Source organism: Apium graveolens, chromosome 8, assembly GCF_009905375.1.
Source record: "Apium graveolens cultivar Ventura chromosome 8, ASM990537v1, whole genome shotgun sequence".
Classification (NCBI taxonomy): Eukaryota; Viridiplantae; Streptophyta; class Magnoliopsida; order Apiales; family Apiaceae; genus Apium; species Apium graveolens.
Window position 1 is genome coordinate 34,466,421 of NC_133654.1, and position 22,186 is coordinate 34,488,606.

Genomic DNA, 22,186 nt, shown 5'->3' on the forward strand with positions numbered 1-22,186 from the left:
TTTCCAACTGTAAAATAACATAACAGATTTGCAAGAGTGAGCTAACTAGCTCAGCAAGTCATAATAGCAATAACCGAGGTTCAACAATGATCCGTTGAAATGATTCATAAGAATCAAGTTTCTAGATATGCAATGAATAGAATTGGATATTTAATTTTCATTTTAAAAACCAAGGTTAGGCTGCTGATCAGTCACGCACTAACCCCGAGCAAGGCTCCCCGCTTTGCTCTATATACTGGATCCAAGACACACATTGGCTTATTATGACCACGAATCTGGTCCGACCACGAATCTGGTCCATACTTATAAAACCATCCAATTCTAAAATAATTCAATATGATAACCAATGTAATTCAATAAGCTGAATCATAAACAACATTTATCTTGAAACATAGGGTGATTCGCAATACCATGAAGGTATAACAAGGATTTCAAAAAGATTGGCTTTCAATCAAGAAAAGAATCAGAAAGTAGAAGACCAAGGGTTCAAGAGTTACAAGGATTGGTCTTCTGTTAAACAAGGAATAAGGGTTGGTATGTCAAACAATTCAATATCAGAAATCAGTATGTGGTTGATATGTATTTGTGGAGTAGTATCGTATATGTCTGGCTCGTATATGAGAATTAAACAATCAATGGTTTATGAAGAATAAGGCTTATGGCTCAAGATCAATAAGAATCAGGATTCAAGGTTGAATATTTTAGAGCGCTTATAATATAAAACAAGATTTATTTTGAATACTACCAACATGTTATGAGAAAGTTCAGAAATATTTGCAATATATATCAAAGAAAGGTTCAGAAGGACTTGCCTTATCATAGATGATTTCCAACTTTACTTGTACTCATCTAACAGTTGTACTCATCAATCACTTTCCTTTTTTTTCTATGCATTGCTTCTATTCGTCAATCACTTACCTTCTCTTTCTACGCTTCAATTCTATCTACGAATCACTGACTTTCTTTTTCTATGCCTTGCTTACTCTGCTAGGCATCACAAACATCTATCAATACTCAGTCTCATACCATTCTAATCGTCACATAGATGTCATAAGCTTTTATCTACCCTTCATTTTACCCAAATCCGATTTACGGATTGAAAATTATGACCAAAATAGTCAAACAACAACCACATAGGCATATAACACATCAATCAGATAGCACATAGCACATAACACGCAAGATATTCAATTAAAATAATTGGACTCCGAATCATTTTATAATTAAATAATAGGGTTAAAACACCTGAATTTGACTTTAGAATAATTTTATAATAATTATCGAGCCTTGAAAATAATTTTAAATAATATTTTAAAGCTCGAAACTATTTTTCGAAATATTTAAATCAAAAATAATTAATTAAATCTAATTATTAAATTAATTAAAATTAGTTAATAACTAATTAAATTAATTAATCAATTAATATTTAAATTAATTGACTAATTAAATAATTAATTATCAACTAAAATTAATTAATTAAATAATTAAAATTTATTTTTTTAATTAAATATAATTTTCAGAAATTAAATAATAAATTTTGGGATTTTTAAATAATTAAAACACTTTTTTGAAAATAGAAATAAGCAGAATATCGTTTTTATAATTTTTATAAACAGAAATCCAATATTTATAAAGTTTTGAAACTGCATGGACTGAAAAGTAAATTATGTAAAAGCAGGGGGACTAAATGGCAATTTGCCACCGTCCCCGTCGAGTTCGCCGGCGGCAGCCATTGCCGGTGACTCGAAGCTCGCCAGAAAACTGCTATAGAGCCCAGAAACACGCAGTAAAGTGCAGATTTGTAGTAAAAAGCAAGATAAATTATTCCATAAGCCAAACTATCAAACCATGCCTAAAATGATCAGAAAATTGTGAAGAACACTCGCCGGCAGCGAGTGCTTTCCAGAATCCGGCGAAGCTCGATTAGAGCTATCCAGGAATCGTTCATTGCACACATATACATGAATCGATCCCAAATTTAACCAGGAATACAACCCACTCATTCAAATCATCTAGTAACCCCTAATGAAGAAACGCCTAATTTTCAATTGAAATTATTCAAGAACATAAACCCTAATTTATGAATCCGAGAATCAAACACACTTTTGTGCATGTTATTGAACTCGGTTTTTGACATATAATATACCAAAATGACCAGGAAGAAAAGATCTACATGATTATGCCATCAAATCATATCGAAAACATCAAGAACAAAAATTCATAATTTAATCTTTAATAAATTCGAAAGAAAACAGTAAAATAAGAAAAATAACTTGATTCTTGCACAAAAATAGATGGTGGATTCAGAAAGAGGTTTTCGAGAGCTTCATTTTGATATATTGCACGCCCAAATCGGAGTTCGATAACACCTTCGTTTGTGCGATTGGTTTTCAAGAACACGGTATTTTATTAGGGTTTTCTCTAGTTTTCAGTGGTTTGTACTGTCTGAATAAGATTATACAAGTGAAATGAAATAAGAAAAGGGCTATTTATATTTACGGAATATTAGTACGTTCTGGATCGTGTTGGATCGATAAATACGTTGCTTTGCCGCTAAGTAACTATAAATACGATCATTTTGGATAAGCACTATCCTGTTTTGGATAAGCACTATCCTGTTTTGGATAAGCATTATCCTGTTTTGGATAATTATCAAAACCGGGCTTTTATAAAACGATTTGTACGAAGATAATGTTATCGAAAAGGGTTAACGTATCGAAAATATTGCGTCGGGCCGCGCACGGGTCAAACCGTAATCCGGATCGAAAAAGTCAAAATACGGAAAATGTCCGGAATTACCAGATTAGGTTAGGAAGGAGTTTTCGGAATAGGTTCGGGTTGTAAAAATGTAAAAACGGTTGAGGTTGGACGATTCTCGGCTTTAGAAAATAATTTTGTAATTATTCAGAAAATAATTAATAAATTCATAAATCAATATAAAATCAATAACACTCCAAAAATTACCAGAAAAATACCTTAATTATCTATATTTTATTCTGTACATAATAAAATTAACATACTTGTACTTTACCACATATAAACATCCACATAACAACACCAAGCATCAGATAATTCACCAAAAATCATATAATAATCACATAATAATCATTTTTCAAATAAAATAATTACACGCTATGTCCCGAATATTACAACATTAACATGAAAGAATGATTATGGAATGAATCATAAACTTTATTGAAAACCGAACTCCTCTTGATATTAATACTTATTTTGTTGTCATATCAAATTAGATATCAATACGAATTTTGATGCTCACAACATCCCATACTGAAGTCAATATCAATCATCTATACGAATACCACCTTTGATATTTAACAACAAAGTAAGTATCAACATAAATCAAAAATTGAATCAAAACTGCATTTCACCTTTAATCCAAAACAGAAACAATTGATAAACCATTTATTCTATGATTATCAAAACAATTTAGAAACAATAGTTTAGATTGGAACCAATTATATTTCATGTTGTTCCTGATAGTCACGAAACAGCACCGGTATCCTGCAACCATACCGTAAATATAGGTACTACCTGTATCCTACAGCCATACGGTACCTATAGGGCACCAGAAAAGGCATATATTCGCCTTGAAAGATATTACAACTGGACCGATATCTCGATCACCTACGCTGTAACCAGTAACCATTCCAATCTTAAAACTTTTTTATTGAAAAGGAGTCGACTCAATCGACATCCTAAATAATTTTATTCCCCCTATTCACTTGGGCAGGAATACTCGCAAGAAAATCATCTTTCTCAAAATCCAAAACGTTTATAAATCCAGTAATTTGATAAGTAAAACATTTAACTATTCTGAACGTAGAATAGCAGAGGGTATTTGCATGATAAGTATTTTAATTCAGCTATATGTAAAATATTTATCTATTCTAAACTGAGAACAGGGAAAGCAATACTTGCATAAGAAGATTTAAAATAAATATCACTTGAACAATAAGTGATGATAGAGATACTTGCCTTTGGTTTTTAGCAGTTAGTCACACTCGTAAAGACGCATCTATTCTGACATTCTGCCTCAAGACATCACCGTCTTTATTCTACTTATCCTTTGACCTGCTGCTCATGGAGTGCTGCAAACCCAATATTTCATACTATTCAACTCTAGTCTTCATCCATTCCATCTTGTCCTGATCGTCTTGAAAGACTCGTATCTATAATTAGAAAATAACATTTTAATCGTCTAACGATAATTACTCGACGAACTGCGCGTCAAAATCCTATTGTCTACCCATACGATAGTCCACACATTAAGAAGACAGCCAAACACAGGATTCTTGATCCACGTACACACGTATTTCACATAGCACATAATCATATAAGCCACATATCATATAATTCATATAACACATGCCTCGGTTCGTCAAAAGGTTCAACTCACTACGCTTAAAACTAAAATTGGGTCAATAACACTATTTATCGATCATGTACCGACTCAGAATGACTCGCAAATTAAACGACCTTGCAACACAAAAGAAATTAGGTCTCAAAAGTATTTTTATTGAAAGCGAAATATTTTTCTAAGTCTAGACACATTCGTTTCGTATTAAACGGATGAACGGTCTATTTATTATGAATAAAATAAGAATAATTCAATTAATAATAATATTAATGAATTTTAAATACCCTTATATAATTTTAAAAACTCAAAATAATTTTTAAATCATTATTTAGGAAATATCAGAATTAAAAATGATTTTTCCATAATTTTTGGAATTAAAATGAATTTATTATGATTTATTGAAAATAATATAATTAATTATCAAAATAATTAATAATTTTTAAATAATTAATAACTAATTCAAGAAATAAATAAATTTTTAATTTTAGAAAAATAATTCAGATTTATTTATAAAATAAATCAATTAATTAATCAAATTAATTAATCAATTTACAAAATAAATAAAACTGAATTTAGGATTTTATAAAATAAAATAATTAAAAGTAAAATAGAATTTTCAAAAACACTTTTTGAAATCAGGACTGGGGAGAATTTGAATCAAATCCGGGTCGCAACCGGGTTTTATCCCGGGTCACGACGAACAGACCGGGTTTCACCGGTCGGTCTAAAATCCGGCGACGAACCCCGATTCTAACCACTCAAATCAGGCCAACACAGTGATGAAACCGATCATTTTTCACAGGGCTTTTATCCTACAATCGCCCAGAAACACGACCCCGTCATTCTTAGCCATCGTGGCCACCTGCACCGTCCTCTCCGGCCGAAACGCCGCACCTCGCCGGCGAACTATTCCAGATTCCGACGATCTCATTTCAAGCCAAAATCAGGATCATTTGTACTGGTTTTTACTGGGTTTCGATTGTATATGAACTTCTAAACAACAACCAATCATCAAATCAGTCCCATAACCCTTGAATCAAAATTGCCCAAATTTCAATTGAAATTATTCAAGAACATAAACCCTAATTTCAATTTTCCCGAATCAAACATCAATTTCTATATGTTATTGGACTCCAAATTCATCATATAATATACCAAAATGACCAGGAAGACATTATCTACAAGATTCTGGCATCAAATCACATCAACCACATCAAGAACAAAAATTCATATTTTAATTATCAAATAATTCGAATTAAAATAAATAAATAATAAAATCACCTTGATTTCTGCACTGAAATGGTAGGTTGAATCAGGAAGTATTTTTCGAAAGCTTCGATTTGATATATGGCATGCCCGAATCGGAGTACGATAACGCCTTCATTTATGCGTTTGATTTTCAAGAACATAACGAAGAATTAGAGTTTTCTCTGTAAAATCTATATTGTTACTGACTGATTATGATTTAACGAATAAAATCTGTTATTCCCAAGGAACTAACAATGAGATTTACAGAAGGGGGGTTGAATGTAAATCTCAAAACTTTTTCAAGTTTTGAGCAGTTTCAAAGGCTATGTGTTTTGATGAACAAGTGTGGGTGAATTGCTTTGAGCTGGTGCAGACAGATATATATTCCAACACAAATGCAAAGAACACAAAAGACTTAAAACTTTTCTGGTGGATTTGTTGTTCAACCAGAGATGTGTTATTTCAGAAAATCTGTGATTCAAGAAATTGATCACAGCTGCTTCCTAGTACAAACTAGATGATTTTCTCTCAATGTTTTTCTAAACAGCTCTAGAAAATTCACCCTCTAATTACTAGCTACAACTTGGTTTATATATCACCAAGTTTACAATTGAAGACAAAAATATAAAATACAATTGAAAAGATTCTTCACATGTTTTTTCTTCATTTCTCTATCCAATGCAATATAGGATAATCTGTGAATCTTTGAATACTTCCTTGTTTGCACCAGACTGGAAATGCTGCATTTTCTTGATTCCTCCAAGAGGCTACCACATTCCAATTGTCTCTGGCAACCCATGTGCCTCTGTCAGCTTATGAATTGTCACTGTCAACTGCTATTGAACTTAGCATCCGTTGAAGCTTTCATCCGTTGATGGCTTTATCCATTGATGCATTAGTAGTTGAAGCTTTATCCGTTGATGCACTCATCCGTTGATGGATGTTATCCGTTGAAGCTTTAAAGACATCCGTTGAAGCTTTGTTTCTTATCCGTTGAAGGCCTTTGACTTATCAAGTGATACTACTTCACTTATACAAAATTACAAGGCATGAAATATTTACAGTTAGTCCTCCTATTTGCATATCCACTATTAGTCAACATGACTTATAATTTCCCACAACATCTAGGAATTATAACTTGAATACAGAAACTGAAATGTGCTACAATACTAAACTTATTTCTAAGTAAAGCTACTCCATCAACGGATAGCCAGAATGGTCTTATCCGTTGAGGCTACAGACACTGGAATCCTACTTAAGTGTTTTGTAACTTATCATCAAACTAATACACATATTCCTAACAATCTCCCCCTATTTATGTCTACTAGAATTGTAGGCATAAAATTGGGTTTAACTTGATGATAACAAAACACTTAACAAATATATGAATTGAAATTAAGTAGAAATTCAAAAGTGCTGCAAAAGTGTATGTACTGAGATAGAATTGAAGGATTACATTGTTTCCAAGGATGCTCCTTTAGGCTGAGCAGATTATTTTCTTTTCCTTTGATCCCTTGTTTTCTTCCCTAGCCTCCTGTCATTTTCCTCTACTTGGAGTTGGAGTTGTCTGTATAATTTAGCTTCATCTTCTTCACTGATGTCCAACTTAGATTGCATGTCCTTGAGAGTTTCATTACTGGCAATTTTAAGCTGGTCTTCAAGTCTGAAAAATCTTCTGACTCCTTTATTGTCTCTGAACTCCATCAGCCAATGAGGTGATTTATGAATTGTAATTCCATGCTCAGGGATGAGTAATGTTCTAGGCAAGGAATTGGGCTCCCACCAAGTTTTGCTTATGCTGGCAATCTTGTTGAGAATCTCAGTTTTGGCAGTCCTGGTAAAGCCAGAATCCCTTTTGATAGCTGAGTAGACTCTAACCAAGGTAGAATAGCCTTCATTCAGAATTCTGTAAAGGGGCCAAGTCCTTTCCCCATTTCCTTTGTACTCGAACACTAATCTTTCCGGTAGTTATCTGTAGGCATCTATTCCTCTTACTTCCTCCAGCTCATCCAGGAAGAGTTCAATGTCTGTCTGTTCCTTTATGTCACAAATGTGAACATAATCATCCTTTGAGACTTGTGGCTTAGGCTTAGGTTTCTGAGTGAATTTTCTTGAGGTTAGGGGAGGTGTTGATTTGGTTTTTCTTTTCTGTTTCTTTGGTGGTGGAGAAGTATTTAAGAAGGTGGGAAATTTGAGGGTGTCCCAATCAATGGGTTCCTCCTTAGGAATGATTGTTTCACCATGGATATTTAAATAGGGATCAGGCACAATGGGTTTAGGAATAGAAGGTAGTGGTTTAGATTTAGATTGGGTTTCTTCAGTGTCATCTCCACTCTTCCTTTTTGCATTAGCCTTGTTTGTGTTCCCTTTCTGTTCTTTCCTCTACACTCTCACCTACCACATTCCCCATATCCACATTTTTGCTTTCAATCTTGTTTTCTTCACTCTTGTCTTCAATCGTCTCCCTTTCTTCAGTCTGACTTGACTCTAGCTATTTTTCAAGCTTTGCTTGTGCTCTTTTGTCAGCCTTCAGCTTTTTAGCTTCTTCCTTTAACCACATGGTTTCTTCCCTCTTGGATTTAGAAAATTTGGGATGTCCTTGCATCACACAGATGCTCTTTCCCTCTCTATAGATGATAGCCATATTCATTCTTTCCACTACATCCTTGGTTTCTTTGTGCTTTATGATGTTACCACCCAAAACTTTATCTTCATCAGGCTTTGGAAGAGGAAAATCCACTTTTTTTAGTTGAGCAAAGCTTAGAGGGTTCTTTGTAGAATCCTTGTTGAATCTAGTGGTTGGCTTGAGTACCACGGGCTTTAGGTTCCTTGAAGAAGTTTCTCCAACCTTATTCCTCCTTACTGGCTTTTGCTCCATAATGATTGGCTCAACTTTTGTGCTATGTTTCACAGATAAAGATTTTGTAGTTGTAGAGCCAAACACTTGTTGTATCCTTTCCTCAATTTTCTTCCATTGCTCTTTCACCTTAATCTCAGCTGCTGCTATCTGGATTAGGTCAATTCCATCAAGCTTTTCTTTGATTTGAAGTGTTGGAGAAGTAGTGATGGCAGGAACTAGCACTTTGGATATTTGGATGTTTGTAGATGGCTCTCCTTCCCCTTCCCCTTTATTCTCCCCCTTTTTGTTATCATCAAGGAGAAGGGTCAAGCCTTGTGCTTTTGCCAGCTGCATGAGTAGACTTGTTTGAGACTGTTGATTCTGAAGAATGGTGACCACAGAGTTTTCAATGACTTTAACTATGTCTTCCAACTTGGCCAGCCTCTTTTCAGCATCTGATTCTCTTCTCAATCTCAGTAACAAGTCCTACATGGTACCATAGGGCATGACTGAATCCAACTTCTCAGAATTGAAGGACTTCAAGTCAGCTATATCCTTCTTGAGTTCATCCACACTCAGATTCTGTCTTAGTTGCTGTAGTTTCATGAGATGTAGAGAATATATGTGGGCTTGAAGAATAGCCTTGGTACCAGCATCTGAAGTTTCCTGAAGGGCCTTTTGAATAGCCATAACTTGTTTGATCAAGGAGACATTGAAATGCCCTGATGTAGATTCCTTAGACAAGGCCCATTCAGGTAAATCTGGAATTGAACTAAGGCCTTCATCTCCCCCTAAGTTCATGCTTCCATCAAATGAGACAGAGTCATCATCATTAGAATTTACTCCAAATTCTTCAGATGGCTCACCAGCTTGAGAAGGCATCCTATTAACAACAGCTTTATCCCTTTGTAGAGATTCTGAAGTGTGTACTAGGTTCAAAGTCTGTTCTGCCTCCACATTGCCCTGAGCAGCCAACAGTTGATAGGCTGACACAGGATGAGTAAAAGTGTCAGCATCCAAGGAAATGTTATCAATTACAGCTTTGTAATGTTGCTGAAATTGTCTTTCCTTTTCAGCATCACCCACAATCATTGACTCATTAGCAATGGCTGGACCCACCCTTATACCTCCTGTACCTGCTTTTCTCTCAATTTCTCTATATTCTTGCATCAGGGGCTCCCCTGGCTCATATACCTCACACCCTCACCCTCACCTACTAAGGTGGCACTCCTCTCACTTTCTTTTGCCATGCTGGAAGAAATAGCATGCATATTTAGACTCTCAAGCTCTCCTTTTGCCTGGGAGCAACCCAGCCTCTCACTCAAATTTTCACTCCCTTCCCTCAATCCTAGAAGTGATTGTATAGTAACCATGTCTTCTACACTTGGAATTGATTCAGTTATTTGTGTAGAGACTATCAACGGATAGGAGTATCCGTTGAAGTGGGAACTGATGGTATCAACGGATAACTGATGTTAAGCTTATCCGTCGAAGAACAACCACTTGTCAACGGATGAGAAATATCCGTTAAAGAAGGAAAAGAGGTAGAAATTGAAAGTGACATGATTGTTGAATCTGTGTGGATTGATTTTAATTTAGGGGACACAGATTCTTCAACCAAATCTGAAAGAATTGGCTGATGATCCAACAAATCATCTAAAAGATGATGATCACCAGTATTTGAATGGGGCTCCTCCCTGAGTTATAAAGAGGGAGAATCAGGAATTGATGTGAATATCATGTCCACATCCAGAGATGGTGATGGAGAATTTGGTGATTGATGTGTGTCAATTTTGAGAGAATGGGGTTGTGACTCCATATTTGTTGGAGTCACATCAAGCTGAATTTGAGAAGGCATAGATACAGGTGGGTGTATCTGTGCAGTGTGTGCACCCTGTGTGGAAACTAAGGTTTTAACCTTCTTTCTTCTTGTAAAGGCTTTTACAGGTGAGTGTGTGGCTTCAGTGTCCCTCCCTCTTTTGTTCTGTGTCCCTGGTTGGGGACTATTTTCAATAGTTGCACCCTTTTGGGAGGATGCAACTAGGGATGAGTTTGAATCCTTTTCAACCACCACAGTCTTTTGAAAAAATATGGCTTGGCTAGCTGAGGTACCACTCACCTCTCCTACCTTATCCTGGGGGGTTTCTTGATGTTTACCCCTCCCCTCACCACTCACACCCTGTTCACTCCCCTCAGGGTTTATGGTAGTTGTTACAACTGTTGTCTTTTGAGAAACAATAGAGGTGGCTTTCTTTGACTTTGTTCTTGAAACTTTAGGTTTGGTGGCTTTGGAAGGAATCTGTTGGGACAGAGACACAGATTCCATGGCCACATTTGAAGGCAAAGAAATAATGGGGTTGGAAGTAGTAGGAGTTGAAGAAGTATTTACCTCACTTACCTGAGGTGCATTCATTATTGGCAAATATACCAATGGCACCTAATTGTTGAGGTTAACTCTCAAAAGGTCTGCAAGGACCCTTTTCTCTTGTGCCCAGCATTTGAGTCTGTTACTCTCATTGGTTATGACCAATCCTTCAGCAACATGGTTAGCCAATAACATAAAGAATCTAGCATAGTAGATGTTATGAGGTCTATTAGCTTTGTTACCTAACCTGGAACCTAATTCTAGCATGACATAGTTGCTAAAATTAAAGTACCTATCAGAAACTAGCATATATAGCATATTAACAAGAGATGAAGTTATTGCATCAAAATTACTAATTTTCCCAGAGAAAACCTTGATAAAGGCATCACGAAGAAAACTCCATTCTTTCCTAAGGCCTTTTCTTCTAATGCTCCCAAAACTAGCAGAATCAAAAGAATAGCCTATGGAATCTAACATACCAGATACATCATTATCAGTGTGTGGTGTCATGGCATTGTTCTCAGGTAGCTTAAAACAAGACTATATATCATCACAGTTAATACAATAAACCTTACCTTTGAGAGAGAAAGTGATGGTCATATCTGTGGGATTGAACTCTGCAGTTGTCCAAATCTCCTCAATTACCTCACAGTAAATAGTTGGGGCTTCCAGCATTGCATAGCTTAGTTTGCAGTTTTTGATGAAGTCCATCATCTTGTGATAATCTGAGTGGGATTCATTCTTTTCCACCAAAGCTATAAAATTGTTCTTCTCATAGACAAATCCAGACTGGGACATTATCTTTACTACTGGTGCCATTGTAGTGAGTAGAGATTGCAGAGAAAAGTTGAGAGTTTTGGGAGAGAAAGAGAGTAAAAGCTTTTGAAAAATTGCAAGAAAGCGTAAAGTGAAAATAAGAATTCAAAAGGCTTTTATACTTTTTCGAATTAAAACGTAAGGAGAATGATTAAATAATACTTTTAAGTAAATTACAACCGTTTGAGAACAAAGAAACTGTATGTATTCTAAAAGCTGCCTTTAATACAAATACATACAACTGTGAATATATGTATGTATCAACGGTTAAGTAAAAGAATCAACGGTTGTGACTTACTTAAAACAACTGATGTGACACTTCAACGGATGAGGTAAACAGTTATCCGTTGAAGATTAACACAGTTTTATCCGTTGAAGGATAAAATTACCAGAAATCTATTTGTCTTTCAACGGATAATAAACATCCGTTGATAGAACAATTTTGGCTTTTAACGGATAGGGAATATCCATTGATAGAATAATCTTTACTAAAAGCCAACTTTGTTCTTGCAGCAAATTCATTTCAGGCTTCAAAATAGATTATAATAAGGACATGAATTTATGAATAATTAAGCATACCTAGCTCACTTACTAATCTTGTGAATGTTGATTCATCAAGTGGCTTGGTAAATATGTCTGCAATCTGCTTTTCACTTGGAACAAAATGAAGTTCCACTATACCATTCATCACATGTTCCCTTATTAAGTGGTACTTGATGTCAATGTGCTTGGTTCTTGAGTGCTACACTGGATTTTCAGTAATGGCAATGGCTCTTGTGTTGTCACAGAATATTGGAATTTTGTCAACAGTTATCCCATAGTCAAATAGTTGATTCCTCATCCACAGTATCTGTGCACAGCAACTACCAGCAGCAATGTACTCAGCTTCAGTTGTTGATGTAGAAACAGAATTTTGCTTCTTGTTGAACCATGACACAAGCTTATTCCCTAGAAATTGATAGGTGCCAGTTGTACTGTTTCTGTCTATTTTGCAACCTGCATAATCTGCATCTGAGTATCCAATTAGATCAAAACCAGACTCTCTAGGGTACCAAATTCCTAGATTTGGAGTCCCTTTGAGATATCTGAAGATTCTTTTAATAGCCGCCAAGTGAGATTCTTTAGGGTCAACTTGGAATCTAGCACAGAGACATGTAGAAAACATTATATCAGGTCTACTAGCAGTTAAATATAGAAGTGAGCCAACCATGCCTCTATAATTTGTAATATCCACAGACTTTTCAGCCTTGTTTAATTCAAGCTTGGTGGCAGTGGCCATGGGAGTTTTTGCAGATGAACAATCTATTAAGTCAAACTTCTTTAAAAGAATATAAATATATTTAGTTTGACTAATGAAAATTCCACCACTAACTTGTTTAACTTCTAAACCAAGAAAATAATTAGCTCTCCCATCATGCTCATTTCATATTTACTTTGCATTAACTTAGCAAACTTTTTACAAAGCTTATCATCTGTAGAACCAAATATAATATCATCTACATAGATTTGAATAAGTATTGTAGAGCCATTAACATTTCTAAAGAAAAGAGTTTTGTCAATAATACCTCTTGTGAAGTGATTATCTAGAAGAAATTTTGACAAAGTCTCATACCAGGCTCTAGGTGCTTGCTTTAGTCCATAGAGTGCTTTCAACAGATAATACACATAGTCTGGAAAATTTGGATCTTCAAATCCTGGAGGTTGGCTTACATAAACTTCTTCCTCCAATTCTCCATTCAGAAATGCACTCGTGACATCTATTTGATAGACTTTGAAATTGGCATGGGCTGCATAGGCTAGAAAGAATATGATGGCTTCAAGTCTTGCAACTGGAGCAAATGTCTCATCAAAATCTATTCCTTCTTGTTGAGAGTAGCCCTTGGCAACCAATCTAGCTTTATTCCTTATGACAATGCCATTTTCATCCATCTTGTTTCTGAATACCCATTTTGTATCAATAGAGCTCTTGTTCTTTGGCTTGGGTACCAGCTTCCATACCTTGTTCCTCTCAAATTGGTTTAGCTCCTCTTGCATTGCTAAAATCCAATCTGGATCCAATAGAGCTTTTTCCACTCTCTTAGGTTCCTCCTGTGATAGAAAACTACTATATAGACATTCATCTTGAGTAGCCCTTCTAGTTTGTATTTTAGATGTAGCATCACCAATGATCAATTCAAAAGGGTGATCCTTGGTCCATTTCCTTTGAGGTGGTAGATTAGCTCTAGATGAGGTTTCCTCAGTATTTTCATGATGTGAGATAAAGTGTTGATTGGTTGAAACTCCCCCTGAGTTACTGATCCTTTGAAAGGAACTGGGAGTTCTATCAACTGATGAGGTAAATTGATTATCCGTTGATAGACTAGATCAAAGGATGCTTCATTATGTACCTCAATGGATGATGCACTTTGTCTTTCAACAGATGCTGCATTACTTCTTTCAACGGATGCTGAATTGTGACTTTCAACTGATGTAGCACTTTGTGCATTATCCAAAGGCAGATTTTGAATTCTTTTCGAGGTGCCTTCTCCATCATTCTCATATTTACTATCATCACAATATATCTCAATATTATCAAATTTGAGTCCTTCATGATGTCCCTCATCTGTTAGTCCATCAATCTTTTTATCATCAAACACAACATGCACAGATTCCATGACAATGTTGGTTCTTAGATTGTAGACCCTATATGATTTTCCAGCAGAATAACCAACAAATATTCCTTCATCAGCCTTTGCATCAAACTTCCCTTTGTGATCAGGTTGATTCCTTAGAATGTAGCATTTACAACCAAAGACATGACGGAAGTTTAAAGTTGGTTTTCTTCTCTTGAACAATTGATAGGGAGTCATGCCTTTTGCCTGATTGATTAAAGAAATATTTTGAGTGTAGCATGCACAGTTAACAGCCTCAGCCCAAAAGTATGTTGGGAGTTTTGACTCTTCAAGCATAGTTATTGTAGCTTCAATTAGTGATATGTTCTTCCTTTCCACCACACCATTCCGTTGTAGAGTCCTTGGAGCTGAGAACTCATGCATGATCCCATTTTCTTCACAGAACAACCTCATGGTAGAATTCCTGAACTCAGTTCCATTGTCACTCCTGATATTCCTTACTTTGAGATCTGGATGATTGTTGACTTGCTTGATATGATTGATGATGATTTCACTAGCTTTATCCTTTGATCCGAGAAAGTAGGTCTATGAAAAGTTTGAGAAATCATCTACAATCACTAGGCAATATCTTTTTCTTGAAATTGACAAAACATTGACTGGTCCAAAAAGATCCATGTGTAGCAGTTGTAATGGTTCATCAATTGCTGATTCAAGCTTCTTGCTGAATGATGCTCTCTTTTGCTTTCCTTTCTGACAGGCATCACACAGTCCATCCCTTGAGAATTCCACTGGAGGCATTCCTCTAACTAAGTCCTTTTTGACTATATCATTCATTGTCTTGAAATTCAAATGAGACAGCTTCTTGTGTCATAGCCAACTTTCATCTGGACTTGCTTTGCTGAGAAGACAAGTAATTAATTCTGCATCTGTAGAGTTGAAGTCAGCCAAGTACACATTCCCTTTTCTAACTCCAGTTAGAACCACTTTGTTGTCCTTCTTACTTGTGACAACACATGCTTCAGAATTGAAGGAAACAGTATTCCCTCTATCACATAGTTGACTGATGCTCAATAGATTGTGTTTGAGACCATCAACTAATGCAACTTCATCAATGATGACATTTTCTTTTGAAATCAAGCCATATCCCATAGCGAACCCTTTGCTGTCATCTCCAAAGGTTATGCTAGGGCCAGCTCTCTCCTTGAACTCTGTGAGCAGGGTGAAATCTCCTGTCATGTGCCTTGAACAACCACTGTCCAAGTACCATAGATTCCTTCTTTTTCCCTGGTTGCTTGATGAACTAGTTTCATTTTCATCAGAATTAGCCATCAGGGCTAGGTTGACATATTCCATATCATCATCTTCATTGACTCCATCTGCTGCCCAGTCATCCTGAGTTAGAAAAGCTCTTTCCTTTTGTTTGAGCAAATCGAAATATTTCTTTTTATAATCCACCTGCTCAAATTTCTTCTTATCAGAGGTTGGCTTTCTGCACTCATTTGCAAAGTGTCCACTTATGCCACAGTTATAACATTTGAACTTAGATTTGTCCACCATGTTCTTGTTTGACTTAGTGAATTTAGCATTTTTCTTAAATTTCATCTTTGCAAACTTCCTGGATAGAAAGGCCAGATGTTCATCAACATCATTAGAGTCATCTTGACTGGAATTATCTCCAACCTCAACTATTTGCTCCTTTCCCTTGCTTGATTCTGATTTTCTTGTGACAATTTTGAGACTTGGCATTGTCTTTTCTTCATTTTTGGCTTCAGTCTTCTCATTATCAGCTACAAGTGCAACTGATCCACCTTTTCTCTTTCCCTTTTCCAACAGCTCATCTTGCTCCATCTCAAGTTCATAGGTCTTAAAAATTCCATATAATCTTTCAAGTGTGAAGTCCTTATAATCTTGAGAATTCCTTAGTGAAACAGTCATAGGCTTCCATTCCTTTGGTAGAGACCTCAGAAATTTTAAGTTGGAGTCATTGACTTGGTACACTATGCCATGTAGCTTCAATCCATTCAATAGTTTCTGAAATCTATTGAAGGTATCATTCAGTGATTCTCCTTCTTCAAAGTGAAAGTATTCATACTGTTGAATGAAAAGCTGCATTTTGTTTTCTCTAACTTGTTCAGTACCTTCACAGATAAGTTGCACCGTATCCCAAATTTCCTTAGCAGTTTGGATGTTAATGACATTATCAAACATATCTTGATCTAGACCATTAAACAGAATGTTCATGGCTTTCTTGTCCTTGTGAACCTCTTCAATATCTTCATCAGTCCATTCTGCTTTTGGCTTGGGAATAGACTGTCCAATAGAAACTGTGGCAGTTGCAGCTGTGGCCACCTTGTGCGGGATGTGAGGACCATTTTCAATACAGTTGATGTAACTTTCATCTTGAGAGAGAAGATGTAGATGCATCTTCACTTTCCAGTGATAATAATTATCTCTTTCCAGGATTGGAATCTTTACACCAATATCCTTCTTACTCATGATGTTAGTATAATAGATCTTTAAACTCTTTGTAAGTTAATAGCTTGCTCTGATACCAATTGTTATTCCCAAGGAACTAACAATGAGATTTACAGAAGGGGGGTTGAATGTAAATCTCAAAACTTTTTCAAGTTTTGAGCATTTTCAAAGGTTATGTGTTTTGATGAACAAGTGTGTGTGAATTGCTTTGAGCTGGTGCAGACAAATATATATTCAAACACAAATGTAAAGAACACAAAAGACTTAAAAACTTTTCTGGTGGATTTGTTGTTCCACCAGAGATGTGTTATTTCAGAAAATCTGTGATTCAAGAAATTGATCACAGCTGCTTCCTAGTACAAACTAGATGATTTTCTCTCAATGTTTTTCTAAACAGCTCTGGAAAATTCACCCTCTAATTACTAGCTGCAACTTGGTTTATATATCACCAAGTTTATAAGTGAAGAAGACAAAAATATAAAATACAATTGAAAAGATTCTTCACATGTTTCTTCTTCATTTCTCTATCCAATGCAATCTAGGATAATCTGTGAATCTTTGAATACTTCCTTGTTTTCACCAGAATGGAAATGCTGCATTTTCTTGATTCCTCCAAGAGGCTACCACATTCCAATTGTCTCTGTCAACCCATGTGCCTCTGTCAGCTTATGAATTATCACTGTCAACTGTTATTGAACTTAGCATCCGTTGAAGCTTTCATCCGTTGATGCATTAGCAGTTGAGGCTTTATCCGTTGATGCACTCATCCGTTGATGGATGTTATCCGTTGAAGCTTTAGAGACATCCGTTGAAGCTTTGTTTCTTATTCGTTGAAGGCCTTTGACTTATCAGTTGATACTACTTCACTTATACAAAATTACAAGGCATGAAATATTTACAGTTAGCCCTCCTATTTGCATATCCACTAGTAGTCAACATGACTTATAATTTCCCACAATATCTAAGAATTATAACTTGAATACAGAAACTGAAATGTGCTACAATACTAAACTTATTTCTAAGTAAAACTACTCCATCAACGGATAGCCAGAATGGTCTTATCCGTTGAGGCTACAGACACTGGATTCCTACTTAAGTGTTTTGTTTACCTTATCATCAAACTAATACAAATATTCCTAACAAAATAAAATAAGAAAAGGGCTATATATTTATGGAATATTGGCTCGTGTTGGATCGTATTGGATCGATAAATTAGTTACTTAATCGCTAAGTAATTGGAAAACGATCCGAAAATAGATTACTTAGCCGCCAAGTAACTATAAAAATGATACAGTTTAATATCAGATTTTGATAATTATCAAAAACGGGATTCTTATAAAACACTTTATATGAAAATAATGTAAAATATCCCGTCCCTCAAGAATACGGGTTTTATTGATTTACCGAAATAATTATCGTATCAAAAATTTTGCGCCGGGACTCGCACGGGTCAAACCGTAATCAGGATCGAAAAAGTCAAAACATGGAAAATGTCCAGAATTACCAGATTAGGTTAGGAACGAGTTTTCGGAAGAGTTGCGGGTTGTAAAAATGCAAAAACAGTTGAAGTTGGACGATTCTCGGCTTTATAAAATAGTTTTATAATTACTCAGAAAATAATTTATAAATACATAAATCATTGTAAATTCATATAATAGCCCAAAAATTACCAAAAAATATCACAATTATCCATATTTTATTCTGGACATATAAAAATTAAAATACTCAAAGAATATCACATATAAACACCCAATATAAATCTCAATCTTCAGATAATTCACCAAAATTCCCATAATAATTACATAATAATTATTTATTGATAAAAATAATTGCACGATATTTCTCAGATATTACAAAAAAAAATTAATTTACCGATATCAATAAGATCGTAAGATCGGCTTTCAAATTACTTTTGAAAATAATACATTTAGGTAAATATTTTCAGAAATTAACAAGGATCGATACAACACTTAACAATTAGCACATAACCATTTAATAACACAAACTCGTCAAACAGGAATAAAATATCCACCATTTTTCCTTCTAAATCATAAAAACACACACACACATATATATATATTAAAATAATAATTAAAATAATTCTAAAAAAATACGGGATATTACATGTATCCCTTAGTAGTGCTTGAATATCCGATGAACACGCACAATACTCTTCTAGGTGCAAACTTTTCGGTACCATGTGTTGAGTTATGGGTTGAGTTATGGGCTATTTCCAGACATCCAAATACTCTCATATCATTGTAGTCCATTTGTTTCTCCATCAATTTCTCATAGGGGATTTCAAACTTCAATACAACGCTAGACAGCCTGTTAATAATATATACTGTTGTTAATACGCAGTCTCCCTAGTGCGACAAAGGTAGCACAGACTGAAACCTTAATGCTCTCGCCACTTCGAGGATATTTATATGCTTCCGCTCTGCACGTGCATTTTGTTGCTGGGTGTATGGGAAGGAAGTCTGATGCACTACCCCTTTTCTTGCGAAATACTCAGTACAAGCTTTATTTGCAAACTCCAATGCGTTATCCAATCTTATAACCCGCATCTTTCCTTTGAACTGAGTGTTGATATATTCTTCAAAATAATGAAGATTCTACACATCCAAGGGTAATCAGACTGGGAGATGGACTTGAAAGAACTCCAATTTCTGCACTCAGAGATGCCATATATCAGATTGGTGATACTGAAGATGAAGAACTGCAGCAAGTCAAAGCTCAGTTACTTGAAGTTAAAAGAAATGCAGAGACCAAGCTGGTATCAGACTTTGTTAGGAATCATTATGGATTCAGGCTGATTTAGTGAATTTGGTAAAAGCTGCATGGACTGTAAGTTGTATTTAGTTGTGCATATAAACTCTCATTGCATTTGTACTTAAATGTTTTTGACATCATCAAATCTATAAACTTGTATATTTTTATAATTTACAAGTTAGGGGAGATTCTTAGATATATTTGTGATGTCATATCTAATCTGATTTGTTTAGTTTCAGAACTTATTATCAGAACTTAATTGGAAATTAGAACTTATTGAAGACAGGAAGTTATCAGAACTTAAGCCATCAGGACTTACATCAGAACTTAAGTGCGGATACACTTCAGGGATGAAAAGCGGTTGATTTACAGGAGAGGATCTGGATTAAACAAAAGAAGATATGCTTGGAGAGTTATACAACAAAAGGACTACAGTAGATAATCTCTGATTGATGTATTTTAGGAAACAAAACATATCATATCAATTAGGAGATATCTTGTAACTGTGTAGTATATAAACACATATTAGGGTTTACACTATAAGTGTTATTATTCACGAGAATATTATTCATTGTAACCCTATCAGCTCTTAGTGATATCATACATCACTGAGAGAGTAGATTAAACCTACTATAACAGAGTTTGATATATTGAATAAACTTGTTTTCTGTTACATACTTGTGTTTATAATCGAATTGATTGTAGATACTATACTCAACCCCCTTCTATAGTATCATTGAGGCCTAACATAAAATTCTCGGAATAATCCAAAATTAATAAAATATGAGTTTCATGTTTTTTAAAGAATTCTGGAATTAAATACGGATTTTACAAATAAATATAATTAGAAAATCATACAGGGCTCAATAATTGTTGAAATATTAATTTCTAAATTTTATAAAATCCCAAAAATAATTATTATAATTATAAAACTATAAAAATAATTTTAGAGGCAATCCAAGTATTTATGCAAATAAATTTGCATTAAATCCACTTTTAAAAGTGAAAACAATTCAGTACTACTCATTAATTAACTACGCGGACAACATTGTACACCGAAAAAAAATCACACATAGATAATAATAAAACAACCCATAGCTGACAGAAGCTATACACATATTTTATTTATTTAATAATTCCATAATTACACATTAAATAATATAAAAATACGCGAGTCGCTACATCCTTCCCCCTTTAAAAAGATTCCTCCCTCAGAATCTGATCTAGCTAAACCAGTAAGGATATTTGTCAAGCATATCTGACTCTAACTTCCAGGTAGACTCTCCTACTTGGGGATTTATTTTAAGCATACTCACTGATTTGTTGGCTTATTTCCTTCCTTATTCCTCCCTTGCATAGCAGATCTATCAGAGTTCTTGCTACCAGACATTCTCTGATGAGAACTTGTCTGTTGAGTGGGAATTCTGCTCAGCTGCTTCCCTTAACCTTAACTTTGACCTCTACTCTTTTCAGAGTTTCCCTGGTCATCTCCATGATCATCCTTTTTCTTCAGTGTTTGGCTTGGTGAGCATTTGGACTTAACTACCTTCTCCCCCTTTTTGGCATCATCTTTCAGGAGTAGAGAAAGAAGGAGTTCCACTGAAGATTGGATCTCATTTAACTGAGTCTGTTGAGCAGCTTGATTTTGTAATATTAGGTCACACAACACTGTAGAAGGGGGTTGAATACAGTGTTTATACAATCAAATCGATTTAACACAGGTATGTAACAAAGATCAAGTATATTGAACAAACTCTGTTATAATAAGAACTGTTGTTCTCTCTTAGTGATGAACAAATATCACTAAGAGCTGCTAGGTTACAATGTATGATCTTCTCGATAATGATAACACATATAGTGTAAACCCTAAGCTGTGTTTATATACTACACAGTTATAAGATATATTCTAATTGATATGGAATATAATTCTGTCTTCTAAAATATATCAATCAGATATCTTCTACAAGTCTTTCAGTCCTCTAACTCTTTCCATGCATATCTTCCTTTGTTTTAGTCTCGATCTCCTACTGCAAATCAGGTTCCTTCCTTAACTGTAAGTCATCCCGTACTTAAGTTTTGATATGACCTTAAGTCCTGATATCCTTAAGTCCTGACTTTCAGTAAGTCCTGATTTCAATAAGTCCTGATATTTCCTGTTTGTTAGGATCTGAAAACTAAACATGAAACATATTAGACATGACATCTCAAATATATCTAACAATCTCCCCCAACTTGTAAATTATGCAAAAATATACAAGTTAATAGATTTGATGATGTCAAAAACATTTAAGTTCAAATGCAATAAGAGTTTAATAAGACTATCAATTATAACTTACAGAACATCCAGCTTTACCAACATCACTGGATCAATCTGAATCCATAATGATTCTTAACAAAATCTTTTACCAGCTTATCTTCAGCTTTTCCCAGAACTTCAACTAATTGTGCTTTGACCTGCATCAGTTCTTCAGCTTTACTATCACCAATTTGATAAATGGTTGTTCTGAGAGCTTGAATCGATGTTCTTTCAAGTCCATCACTAAGTCTGATAACTTTAGGATGTGAAGAGTTTTCATGATAACATAAGCATCTTCCTTTCAGAATAACTTCCACCTTAGCAGAATTCTTCAGCATAGGAATTTCTCTTTCATCATCTTCAGTAATCATTGGACTGTAATGAA